Source organism: Equus przewalskii, chromosome 1, assembly GCF_037783145.1.
Source record: "Equus przewalskii isolate Varuska chromosome 1, EquPr2, whole genome shotgun sequence".
In the NCBI taxonomy this organism is placed as follows: domain Eukaryota; kingdom Metazoa; phylum Chordata; class Mammalia; order Perissodactyla; family Equidae; genus Equus; species Equus przewalskii.
The window spans coordinates 70765827-70779468 of NC_091831.1; the positions used below are offsets into that span (position 1 = coordinate 70765827).

Sequence of the window (13642 nt, forward strand, 5' to 3'; positions counted from 1 at the left end):
TGGCCTGGTGGCATGGTGGTGAAGTTCGAACACTCCATTTCGGCAGCCCAGGGTTCACTGGTTCAGATCCCAGGCATGGACCTTCACACTGCTCATCAATGCCACTGTGGCGGCCTCCCACATGAAACAGAGGAAGATGGGCACAGGTGTTAGCTCAGCAACAATCTTCCTCAAGCAAAAGGAGGAAGATTGGCAACAAATTAGCTCAGGGCCAATTTTCCTCACACACACACAAAAAGAATCAATCATATTTCTATATACTAGCAACGAAAAATCAGAACTTGAAATTAAAAAACAAATCCATTAACAATAGCATAAAATTATGAAATACTAAGAAATACATGAGAAGAAATATAAGACCTATACACTGAAAACTACAAAACATTGCTGAAGGAGATTACAGAAGATGTAAATAAATGGAGAGATATGAGTGAGAAGATTCAATATTGTTGAGATGTCAATTCTTCTCAAATTGATCTATAAATACAGCACGCTATCCAACTCAAAATCCTAGTCAGCTTTTTGGAGAAATGGGCAATGATTGTAAAATTGATATGGAAATGCAAAGGACAGAGAGCAGCCAGAACAACTTGGAAAACGAAGGACCTGATTCACTATTATTATAAAGTTATAATAACCAAGACAGTGTGGTATTGGTATAAAGACACAAAAAAGAGATCAGTGTAACAGAACAGAGAGACCTGAAATTGACCCATATGGACAGTTGATTTTCAACCAAGATGCAAAGACATTACAATGGCTAAAAGATAATTATTCCAGCAAATGGGGCTGAAACAATTGGCTAGTCTTAGGCGAAATAATAAAAATAATAACCTGATCCATTCCTTGCACCATATGCAAAAGTTAACTCAAAATAGATCACAGACAAATTTTAAACCTGAAGCTACAAAACTTCTAGAAGAAACATAAGAGAAAATCTTCGTGACCTTGATTTAGACAAAGATTGCTTACCGTGATCTACAAAGGAAAACACTGATGAATTTGACCTCATCAAAATTAAAAACTTCTCCTCTTCAAAGACACTGTTAAGAGAGTGAAAGATTCTCTGGTTCTGTAAGCAAAGAGCTTCAGAAAGGGCAAAAGTCAAAAGATGAGAAAATTCACACTAGGCATATCTTGGTATCAGACAAAGTAGAATTCTAGCCAAAAAGCAATAAATGGGATGAAGAAAGACACTTTTTAATGCTAACAGCTATAATTCATAATGAATATATAACAGTTATTAATATTTATGCATCTGATAACACATCAAGTTTGCCAAGCAGAAATTATAGGAGATGACAGGAGAAATATGCAGACATATGCTCACATGCTCAAGCCTACAGAACACAGTTCAGCTGTACTCAGAGAAAAAAAAAACCAGTATTAAACAGCTGTATCAATAAAAATAAATAGGAAAGAAAACTAATGTAATACAACAGAAGAGGTAAATTACTAAGGATAAAGATCAGACATTGAATTAGAAAACGAAAAAGCAATACAACTAATAAACACGTCAATAAGCTGTTGCTTTGGGAAAAAAATCCACAAAATGGAGAAACGCTAGCAAGAAAAAAAGACGGCACAAATATACAAACAAAATGAGACAAGGAAGAAATTGCCATTGAAATAGAGAATTTTTTTAATATTTAAGACAATAGCAGACTAACTTTATGCAAACAAATTTGACAACCGAAATCAAATAATGAACTTTTAGGAAAATATAATTTACCAAATCTGAACCTTTAGAGATAAAAAAATTTGAAGACATCAATTACTATAGAAGTTATGGAGAAAATTGCAAATCTGTTCTCTTCAAATAACACACCAGGCCCTGATGACTGCACCGGGGAATGCAGCAATCCTTTAAAGTCAGACAACTCCACTGCTGCTTAAACTGTTACAGAACATGGGGAAAGAGCTACAATTTCCAACAATTCTTTTTATGAAGCAAACAACATAGATATCAATATCTGATAAATATTGCCTTAAAAAGAAAACTATAGGGTTGGCCTGGTGGCCTAGTGGTTAAGTTCACACACTCCCCTTCAGCAGCCCAGGGTTCGAAGGTTTGGATCCCAGGCACAGACCTAGCACGGCTCATCAAGCCATGCTGTCACGGCATCCCACATAAAACAGAGGAAGACTGGCACAGATGTTAGCACAGCAACAATCTTCCTCAAGCAAAAAGAGGAAGATTGACAACAGATGTTAGCTCTGGGCCAATCTTCCTCACAAAAAAAAAGAAAGAAAGAAAACTATAGTCCAATTTCACTTATAAATGCTGATATAAAAAATATTAAAATATGAGTAAACAGTATATTAAGAAAATAATTCATCGTGACCAAGTAGGATTCATTCCAGGAAAGAAATCAGTATTAGAAAGCTTGATTACATTAGAATGTAATTCATGATATCCATATCTCTAAGAAGAAAACTCGTCGTTTCCACCGATGTTGTGCCAGTTATCCAGCTGTTGTCCCTTAGCTTCAAGCCCAACCTTCTGTCTCTGTTGGGTGGTGGGACCCTGCAAACCACCTTCCTGCTTGGCCCACTGCACCTCCTCAGGGTCGGCCAGTAGGGGGCGCTATGGGGAGAGCGCAAGCCTGGGGAATGGGAGGCTGAGAGATTTCCCCTTCCTGTCTGCTCTCTCCTCTTGCCACATATCATCCCAAAATTGTCTCTTCACCTCAGATGTAGTGGTTTGTTCCAGTAACAGCTTTTGAATTCAGTTTGCTACTTTTCCGGGGCCTGCTGCTCCAGCTGGCCGGTGTCCCCTCCCCAGAGGTGTAGGTCCGGCTCCTCGGAGCCCCTCCTCAGCCAAGCAGTGGACGCCTTCCGGAGGTCTGACATCCCTGGGGTCCCTGCTCTTCCCTGTGCTCTCCCAGCCGTAGGTGTGGTAGCTGCTTCCTACAGTTTCTGCTGCCTCCCAGATACCTTAGGGGTCCCTTTTGTCTTTTCAATTAGTTAACAATTCTTCGTGTTAAATTCTCTTTATTAAAATAACAGGCACGGTTTCCATTTCCATTTGACAAAATCTGACACCTATTTCTGCCGTTAGAAAATATTCAGTTAAGGAAGAAGCGAGGATACTGATTTGACCGATATGATTTCATATATATATCACTCCACCACAAAACCAGCGTCTCACTGAGCCGGGGCTGGCGGTGTCCCTGCTCCGCCTCGTGCTGGGGCCAGTGGGCAGGGCAGCTGGACAAGAGAATGGGAGCGGCCCTGCGTGCCACAGCCTGGTGTGAAACTGTCTCCTAACATGACATGGGAAAAAGAGCAAGAAGCATAACACTAAATACAATATCTACCTTTTCTGTAGAAAACATAGGGAAATATAAATATAAATGCATCTTCTCCTGGTTGCAAAATGAAGTACTCGAAAAAGAAACCAAAAGCTGATTTTTAAAATGTGTTACATAAAGAGGGAAGGAGAAATGAGGTAGAGAGGGCAGGAATGGAAACTAGACTTCTCAGAAGACACCTGGTTACAGAGCTTTGACTTTGGGAACATAACACGTTTTACATTCTAAAAAAAGATGAAAATCAAAAACAATTCCCAAAGCAATCTGAGACAAGCCTAATTAACTAGCTGGTTGGTAACATATCTGTACAAAGAGTTGCTTGTGGTGACTTTTGAACATTATTTTGACTGTTAGGAGTTGCTGGTTCCAAAACGTGCTTCCTTTGCCGCCACGCTTTCAGCAAAAGGATCCCCCACGCCATGCTTCGCTCGCCTCCCGTCTCGATTCCAAGTTGAAGTCTCACACCGGTACGTCTGACTGGTGGGCCATACAGCCCGTCAGGGGTCCCAGTGCAATGGCAACTGGGAAATAGGGTTTTTAGCTTTCTGTGTTCTGAACACAGGACTGTGCACTAGCAGGAGGCTGGAAAAGGAGTTGAACAAATCAATCCACACTTATCCATCCCCTTGTAAGCTCAGGCCCTTCGAATGTCTCTGATTAGCCTCTTGAAGACTTGGTTGGGTAGCAACAGAAAAATTTTTAAAGAAAATGCATTCTAGAAATCTATAAAAAATTATACCAAGTAGCTAAAAGTTATATCTCATGTCTTTTATCAGGATAGATGTTTAGGGTCTGTGAGGAAAACGAGCATTCTAAAATATCTGCTGTGCACAAGGGAGCAGCAGGGTCCTTTATATTTTTTTTTTTTTTTTTTGCCCTAGGAAGAATGCTCTTTAAAGATCTCTGGATATAAAACATATCAACAAGTCTTTAGCAAAGGAAATAGTGCCTGGAAAATGTGTGATTGGAATAAAAGAACTGGAAAGTTAGAGGGCCTGCGCTGAACTGCATCTTATACTATCTCCATGAAATATATTTACACACTATGAAAACTCAACCAATAAAAGTCAATTTTTAATATGTGTCTTCGGGATTCCCCAAGTTTAGGAGAGGTTTGTATGTTTGCTTTGCACAGTTCTCTTTGTTGCTGATTTATCCCACACATTTATGCTTATAACAGACATATATCACCTTATTCATGTCATCTGTTGTTTTCTGTTTTGGGTGTGATGGGAATATAACTCTGTATATGTGATTTCTATCTATAGTAGAAAGGAAAAAAATTAAAAATTTCTTTATAGAGGAAAAAATGACAGTGTTCTTTGTTAACTATAAGAGAAGAAACAATATTCATCTCATACGTAGATAATTTTTGTTGAACAAGCTTTAATCTAGTGATAAACCAGAGATACTTAGTGCAAAATTACGTAGAAAGTATGAATGTAGAGGCAGGAGGAAAAGTCAGCATTTCCCCTTTCACCTTTAAGAAATCACACTAAAGCAATAAACACAACCGTAAACTCCATCCTGGAAACACTAGGAAAATTCTGGAATTATGAAGCACAAAATAGGGAGGTTTTCTGGAAGCATTTCAGGTCAAAGACAAGACAACATACAAAGAAAATGGCTGCAGCTGCAAATCTTTTTATTTTTAAATAAAAATCTGCAGAAGCAGAGTTCTCCTGAGCGAGTGGTACAAATCAAGGTGCATGACCCATTATCTCTTGATTCCTTCCAAAGGAGCTGGGGGCATGGCTGGTGGTAGGAGCACCTGGGCCTGGTTTGGTCGTGGCGAGGGAGCATCGGAGACCAGGCTGAAGGAGGATCGCACGGGAAAGCCATATTTGCAGGAAGCAGACAGTCTGTGAGGCTGGGGATCAAAAAGAAGAAAAGAAGCTCTGTGTGCGAGCAGCTCTTTAGCTTCCATTCTCTTTGGACTGGGAGGAAGAAAAGGAGCAGTGGCCAAAAAATAAAGACCTCGTTCTCAAAAAGGGAGGAGAGAAAGAGAGATATCAACAGCTCAGCAGAGGAGTGAGCAAGTAACATGGAGGGTTCCCAGAACGAAAATGCAAATGCTCTCAAAGACGGCCGAACAGTTTCAATCTGACTCCTAAAAGAAAGGCAAAGGAAAACTGCAGTGACATTTGTCACTTATGAAATCGGCAAAATTCAAAAATTGTGAAAGCAAGCTGTGTGATCAACATTATGGGAAAATAAACAGCCTCATGTGTGTTGTAGGTGGGCATGCCAACTGACACTAGCTCCGTGGAGAGCAATCTGGCAATGGCTCTCAACATGGGAAATCCTTTGACCCAACACTGCTGCTTCTAGCAAGTGAGAAATGGTATTTTTTTAACATCAAAAGTCTGGAAACAATGTAAATGTTCATAACAGGGTTCTGAGTAAATGATGGTGCAATCATATCATGGAATATTATGCAACTTTTTAAAAGAATGAAGCAGATATGGAAGGCTCTCCAAGATAAATTGTCAAGTTAAAAAAAAAAGCAACTTCCAGAAAATATTTTGCTGTGCTACTACTTACATATGAAAAGATAAATGAATAAGGATGTATCTGCTTGTATGTGCAGAGAGTATCTTTAGAAGCTGGCAGCAGTGATTGCATGTAGGAAAGGAAAACAGGGGATCAAGGGGCTAAAACAGGAGGTGCACAAACCATTAAAAAGTGTGTGTGTATAAATAAAGGAAATATTGAAAGTTCTGATAAATAAATGAAAAGCAATAGGATATACTGGAGTATATGAGGAAGCCATTTGGTTTAAAACTAATTTGGGCCTGACCTTGTTTTTCCAAAAGGGCCTGACGTGGCCTGTTGTGCATGCATTGTACATTTGCTTTAAATATTTACTATGTCCCAAAGACCAGAATGATGCCCTTAAAGATAGGGATGTAACTTCCCCGCATATCAGCATTTCTTTAAGGATAAGCATCTCTCCCTAAATCAAGGATTAATTGCCAACTTGCTGTGCTCACCCTGTTACCACTGACCTGCTCTGCCAGCAAAGCAATCTCACAACTATTGTAAAAAGGAGATGCCTATCATGTGTGATGTATGCACTTTGTTCCAAGACAGTATGTAACCACTCTGTACACCCCACTTCTTTGGTGCCCTTCTTTAGGAAGGCCCCAGGCTAGTCCTCAGATCTGGCTCATAATAAACTCACCCCAATTTTGATGTATAGATTGATCATGGATTATTTGCATCGACAGTTCCCACAAAGCATTTACTGCAGTTGTCTCCATATTGTAAGATTATAGTGATTTTTCTCTTTGTAGTGTTTTGAGTTCACAAATATTCACCAGTGACAAACAGTGCTTTCTTTGAAAAACAACCAGGATTTTTTTCCTCCTAAAATTCTCAATTCTCTCCACCAAACGAAAATACTTGGTCAGTTCACTGCATGAAAGCACATTTTTTCTTTGCCTGGCTCTCCAGGTGGCCTTGTCTGGTGGGAGCTGGAACCCCCAGCTGTCTGTGCTCAGGTGCACCTCAGTGGTCCAGGCCCACGGTGGTCCCAGGCCTCGCTGTGTCAGGCCACTCAGCAGCCCACATTCCCTGCACTTCACAGGCCCTGCAGGCCAGAAAATTTGGGGCCTGAGTTCCACTTATTGTTTCTCTCAGGTAAATTCCTCCCGCAAATGGTGCTACTGTCAGAATTAAAGACTTGGAGCTATTTTGGTTGCATTCTTGGCCTTAAGAGACAGGTTTCCTGTTAATACTGTTTTGACTTAGATTGTTTGGGTCTCTCCAGCGGGAGACCAGATTTAGATCAAACGCACAGGATCCTCCTGCTGAAACAAGAAGAGCCTGGAACACCCAGGGAAGTCAAAGTCCCTGTTTTTTGAGGGTGGGAAACGGGACTGGGGTCCTTTCTCTGCTGCCCTGAGAGGCCTCCATGAAGAAAGGCCCGCCTGCCCGGAGCCACACAAAGCCAAGGCCACTGGGCCGGCAACTTGGAGGTCAAAGCATCCTGGGCCCCCTGTGGAAGGCAGGTCCCCCTCCACGGCCCTGAGCCAGGGTAAGGAGGCCCACATGGCTATGTTCCATGCACCAGCCCTAGCAGGGTCCCTGCACAGAGCCTCCTTCAGGACTATTTAGGGCTCGCCACTAGTCGGCCACTATTTAAGCTGCCAGCCGGGAAGCCTGGGAATATGGAACCAAAGGAAACAGAAGTGGGGTCTGTCCTGGCCCCTCGCAAACTCGAGCACCTGGCAGCTGCCCCTATACAGGCAGGAGGAGATGCTCATGAGGAGCCTGGGCATCCCAGGGCCCAGGGCACTTCATTCTCAAAGGTAAAAAAAGGAGTGCCCCCTCTCAGAGCGGTAGGCACTGAACAGGCCTGCCTTCCCAGCCAAGCGGGGAGAGAGGGACCCCCCACCTCCACCCTGTATGTGCACACTGCTGTGAGGTGGCTCTCAGGCCACCATATCCTCAGCTAGCCCAGGCCTCTGAGGCAGACAGGACGGTACCAACCTGGCAACCAGTGTCCACAGAGCACCTGAGCTCTCTAAGTGGGATCAACTCTTTATTCCATATCTGGGTTCCATGTTCCCCTTGCCGGTGCTGGGAGAACAGCTGCAGTGTCTGAATTTTCACAGGAAAATTCATTTTCACAGAGGCAGTCCTGATTAACAATGAAACCTTCAAAATGGGCTCAGAGCTTGGCTGTAACCAGCTGACCTTTCACTTCTGAAAGGCCAGGCACATTTGTTTCCAAGGGCTTTCCCTTCAAATTTTTGTTTGAATGTGGACCTGGAAACTGGCATCTGCATTCTTTCCTAACACGATCTTAAATCATCCAAGTGACTGTAGGAAGGTGGCCCGTGCTGCCCAGCCTGGGCTGCAAGCAAAAGAGTGCAACTATTTAGCCCAGAGCCTAGAAGTTGCCATCTGCCACCAGTAAACAAACACCCTTCCAAGGATGGAAGTGCAGTTCTCTTTTCTGAGACTGGGGGAACCTGGCCAACATGCCTTCTCCCGTTGTAGATGACACACTGAAGAAAAGTCTTGATGTTTGGCAAAAGATCCCCTTCCATTGTAAAGTTAATAAAAGAAAACCATGTTTTAAAACAAGTCAGCCTTTTTCCTAACCCTGCATCATCAGACTCTAAATGTCAGAGAAATATCTATGCTTCAGTTAAGCAAGGAGACAAAAATAACGTGGCAAGGTAAAAAGAATCCAGATTTCAGGAGAATGGTCCCACCACATATATGTACGTGAAAATGCCTTTTTACCTGATATACTGAGGCGTGAACTCTTTGTTTCAGCGGTTCCCGCTAGAAGCTCCATGCAGCGAATGTACTTAGGGGGATATTGACTCTGCCCCCAGGACAAGGGTGGGCCAGGTTGTCTGAAGCCCACCAGTTCACGTGGTTCCCTTGACCAGCCATTGGCTCAGGGTTAGCCACATGACCTGAGGAGCCCAAGCAGGGCATGTCTCACAACTCCTGCTTAGAATGCTGGACAAAGAGCTTCCGGCCTTCCTCTGACATCATAGTATGAGGAGGTAGAGCCTGGCACAGTAGCCACAAGGAGGAAAGCAGCTTAAGAATTAAGCCCACCGTTGGTGGGGATGTAAAATGGTGTAGCAGCAATGGAAAAGTCCGGTGGTTCCTCAAAAAATTAAAGATACAATTACCATATGATCCAGCAACTCCATCTCTAGGTATATGTCAAAAGAATGAAAGCAGGGCCTCGAACAGGTCTATCTACACCCATCTTCATAGCATTATTTACAATGGCCAGAAGGTGGAAGCTGCCTAAGTGCCCAGCAATGGATGAATGGATAAACACAATGTGGTATTTACATACAAGGGAATATAATTCAGCCTTAAGACAGAAGGAAATCTGACACATGCAACAACATGGATGAACCTTGAGGACATTGTGGTAATTGAAATAAGCTAGACACGAAAGGACTAATATTGTTTGGTTCCACTTGCAGGGTTCCTAGAGTAGTCAAATTCATAGAGACGGAAAGTAGAAGGGTGGCTGCCAGAGGCTGTGGGGAGGGAGAAATGGGAAACTATTGTTTAATGGGTACAGAGACAGTGGTAATGGCTGCACAACGATGTGAGTGTACTTAATGCCACTGAACTGTACACTTAAAAATGGTTAACATGGTCAATTTTTTTAAAAGAATTAATCCCACATACAGAGGACAGCCAGGCTAAGAGAATGATACAGAAATAGACCTGGATTCTCTTGATTTAGCTGGCCCTGAAGCTGATTGTCTCACGAATTTCCATGGTGTTTAAGCCAGTTTACTTTTGGCTTTCTGATAGTTATGATCTAAGTCATCCCCGCTGCCATATTGTACTTGAAAGAAGACATTACCATCAGCTTCCAGAAAACCAACCAGGGGAGCTTCCAGTCCAGCACCTTCCTCTCCATCAGGTACGGTATTGGATTTGTCCAAAAAAGAGATCATCCTGTGGATGACCCATTCCAATCCCTAACCTTCAACACTTCTTAACCCCTGGACTCCAGTGAACTCCACCTACCCATTCCGGGCCGCACCCTAGACTTTGGAGGTCACCACACAGAACCTCCAAAACTCTATGCTCTGCTCCTATTGTGACTTGGTTAAATTAACATTTGTTAAGTGGAGCACAGGGTGTCAGATGGTGAGCCACGGTTCAATGAGAGACCACAGGGAAATTTAAAGAGGAAAGTTTATGGCTCACAAGTCCTGGAAGAAGTTCACGGCGTACCCTGAGTGGCCACACAGGGAGGTCAAGGCAGAGTACAGACAGAGAGAGCAGCGGAATCAGGGGGACGTGCCTTCATTAGGGTCCATGGGTGGAGTGCTTTGGAGGTCCTGGCCAGGGCTGGAAAGGTCAGTTCAATCCAAAAGAGCTGGATTTTCGTAAGCCCCATGGGGGTCTTCTCTAAGGGGTGCACGAGGCACACAGACCCTGGGAGGCAGGGGAGACTGTTGATCACAGGGCTGTGAGGGAAATCATACTGGGAACTTACTTGGCTGGTGACTCTTCAGGATGCTATCTAGAGTATGTGCTGGCATTAGAGGGCTAGTGGCAGTTTACAGTCCCTGTAGGCCACTTGGCCGAACAAAATGGATGCCAAGGCAGCCATACCAGGGAGTAACTTAGCTAAACTCTCAACAGCCCTTTTATCATAATCTGCTCTCCTTACAGTCTTCTTACTTCCTCATCCCCACATACCTACTCAACGGCATTCAAAATCAGGACTCGCTTTCCAGCCTACACACTATGATGGAATAGACCAGTTAGTAACTTCCTTACGTGCCTCAGCTGTGCTGGCATTCAGTTCCCTCTCCTCTTCCCTAAAGCAGCTCCTCCTTACCACTCTCCCCCACAGGCCAGGCACTCCCTCCCCGCATGTCTTCTCTTTCCTATATTTTCAAGTCATCCTTCTCTCTCTCTTTCTCTCACACTCACTCTTATTTCCAGCTTCTTTCCCACAATCTATAAACATACTCAAGTCTCCCCATGTTTCTCATGGTTAAATAAATACTTTTCTTGACCTGCTCTTCCCTTCTAGCTGCCACCTTATCATTCTCCTTCCCTTCACAATCAAACGGCTCAAAATATTTATCTGCATTCCTTGTCTCCTTCTCCTAACATTTCCAGCCTGTGACAGTCAGACTTCCAGCCCCAACCCCTCTGATGGAAAAATTCTCTTAAAAGTGGCACTAACTCCATAATTGCTAAATCCAATGGGTCTGTTTACCAAAGATTCTCTTACCTGAATTCCCTGTCCTATTTGTTATGGTTTCCTTGCTCCCTCCACCTCTGGGACAATATATACTCCTTATAGGCTGTCCTCCTACCTCTCCGACATTTCTCCCAAGGCCCCCTTGACAGATTCAGTTTCTCTGGCTACCCCTGAGAGGCTGGGATGCTCTCCAGTATGCCCATGGCCCTCTTCTCTTTTCCTGCTACGTAGCCATCCCAGTTGACTTCATCCAACCCCACGTGTGCACGAAAGAGTTGATTCAGCAGGTCTGGGATCTTCAAACCCTGCACATTCCAAAGAAAGTTCTGGCCCTTGCCTGTCTCATAGAAGACAACCTCTAAGCTCTTAGAATATCCTGCTGGTAAGTGTCTGTTTTTCTGTGGCATCAGGCCATGCCAGATAGTTTATGCTAACAAAGATTTATAGTGGGCATCTTGGGTCATGCGGTATCGGTTTGACCTCTGACAGAGCTGAAAATTGAGTGGCTAAGGTCAGTCATGTGGGCATCCTATGCCTATGTGACTTATCCAAAAAAAACCCTGGACACCATGGCTCTTGTGAGATTCCCGGTTGGCAGCCCTTCATATGTGTTGTCACACATCCCTGTCACATCACTAGAGGGATAAGTAAGTGCTGTCTGCACGAATCCTCAGGAGGGGACAACTGGAAGCTTATGCCCAGGCTCTGCCCTCACAGTTTTTCCTTTGTTGCTTTTCATCTCCTCCTTTCACTGTAACAAACCATAACCATGAGTATAACGGCTTTTCTGAGTTCTGCAAGTCCTTCTAGGGAATCGTGGAACCTGAAGGTGCTCTTGGAGATGCCCAGCACCACACATTGTCATTGAAAGTCATATGCTGATGACTCACGAATCTATATTTTTTTCTGTACATCCCTCCTAAGCAGCAGTTCTAGACAAAAATAACAATCAGGATGTCTCAATAGAGCCACAAATCCAAACTGTCCAAAATTTATCTCCTTATATTCTGCTTCAAGCTCATTTCTCCTCACATGTTGCCACAAACCCAGTCGGCCGTGTCTAAAATCTGGCAGTCACCGCACACTCCCACCCCTCCCTTGTCTCCTGTGCCTCATCCGTGAGAGCTGCTCACTAACGTCTCCGGGTCCTTCCCTTCCTTCCACACCCGTTGCTCCCCTTGACTCAGGCCCCACCATTTCACCTGGACCACACAGTCAGTACTCTCTGGATAGGCTCTCTACAGCCAGGCCACTCTCTTCCAGTTATCCCCACTACAGACAAAATGAACCTTTTTAAAAAAAAATCAGGATTCTAGTTCAAGAAGGTAAAACTTAAATGTTAAATTGTAATAGTCATAAAAACAGTATGAATCTATACTAATGAAGAAAAACGGCATTTGTGAAAAGGACATTTCAACATCTTTGGAGTTAAAAAGTGAGTGAGAGCGAGTTAACTAACAGCTAAATCAGAATGAAGAAAGACTCCCCCCAGTGCACAGCCCTCAAGAAGCTTTTGACTGGGCATCTTTCAACAAGAGTTGACAAGGTTGTTTATTAAAGGAAACTGAACTTGGGCCCCCTGTGGTGGGTGAGGCTGCAGATTCAGCCTCTATTCATTCAGGGATCTGGGGAATCTACACCCAGGTTCTGGCTTCCTACTCTCCCCCTGAAGTGACACTTGCTCACTGGCAATCATTTATCACAGAGAGCATCCTGGTCAGGAGAGAACGCCACCTGCAGAGACAACAGTATGAAAAACTCTACCCACTACACTACTCTACACTGTACCACGCAACTGAGTCCCTCATCCCCAAATAGGTACTCCAGGCCCCCCTCGGAGACACTGCGTGTTCAGTTCCAGGCCACCACAATAAAATGAATGTCACAATAAAGTGAGTCACACGAATTTTTTGGTTTCCCAGTGCATATACAATTATGTTTACACTATACTGTAGTCCATTAAGTGTGCAGTAGCATTATGTCTAAGAAACAACGTACATACTTTAATTAAAAAATACTTTATTACTAAAAAATGCTAACTGTCATCTGAGCCTTCAGTGCCAATAGACTTGCTCAACACAGGGTTGCTACAAACCTTCAATTTATAAAAAATGCAATATCTGTACACATAGTTACAGAGGACAGATTGGTAATTACGGGAGGGGGAGGAGGGCAGGAAGACAGTGCAAGGGGTGACTGGGCACATGTATACAGTGACAGTAATTAGTTTTTGGGTGGGGAACATGATGTAGTCTAAACAGAATTTGAAGTATAATGATGGACATCTGAAATCTATATGATGTTATAAACCAAAGCTACCTAAATGAAAAAAAAGAAAAAAGAAATGCAGAGCAGAAAAAAAATAAAAATGCAATATCTGCGAAGAGCTCTAAAGCAAGGTATGCCTGTATTTGGTTTGTTACCATAGGAATATGTTAATTTACTTTATTTTGACTTAAAATATTGCTGCAAAACTAGCTTAGGTACTTTCCAGTTTAAAATCCTTCAGTGACTCCCCATGGCCTACGAGATAAAATTCCAATTCCTTTCTTGGCATCAAGAACCACCTACTCCAGACCATTTTCTCATCCAGCCCTACTGGTATTTC

General features: G+C 43.3%; 1 long non-coding RNA gene across 2 annotated transcripts; it reads left to right on the top strand.

Annotated features, from left to right (window-relative positions):
- The first annotated feature begins 8812 nt into the window (after positions 1–8812).
- On the top strand, positions 8813–12926 carry LOC139082505 (uncharacterized). 2 transcript variants are annotated; one of them, XR_011538568.1, is made up of 4 exons: positions 8813–9001; positions 9621–9732; positions 11266–11416; positions 12740–12926. It is a non-coding gene; the product is annotated as an uncharacterized lncRNA (long non-coding RNA). The 2 variants fall into 2 exon arrangements; XR_011538569.1 differs by having other exon boundaries at positions 8861–9001; positions 9621–10174.
- Positions 12927–13642: the final 716 nt, after the last annotated feature.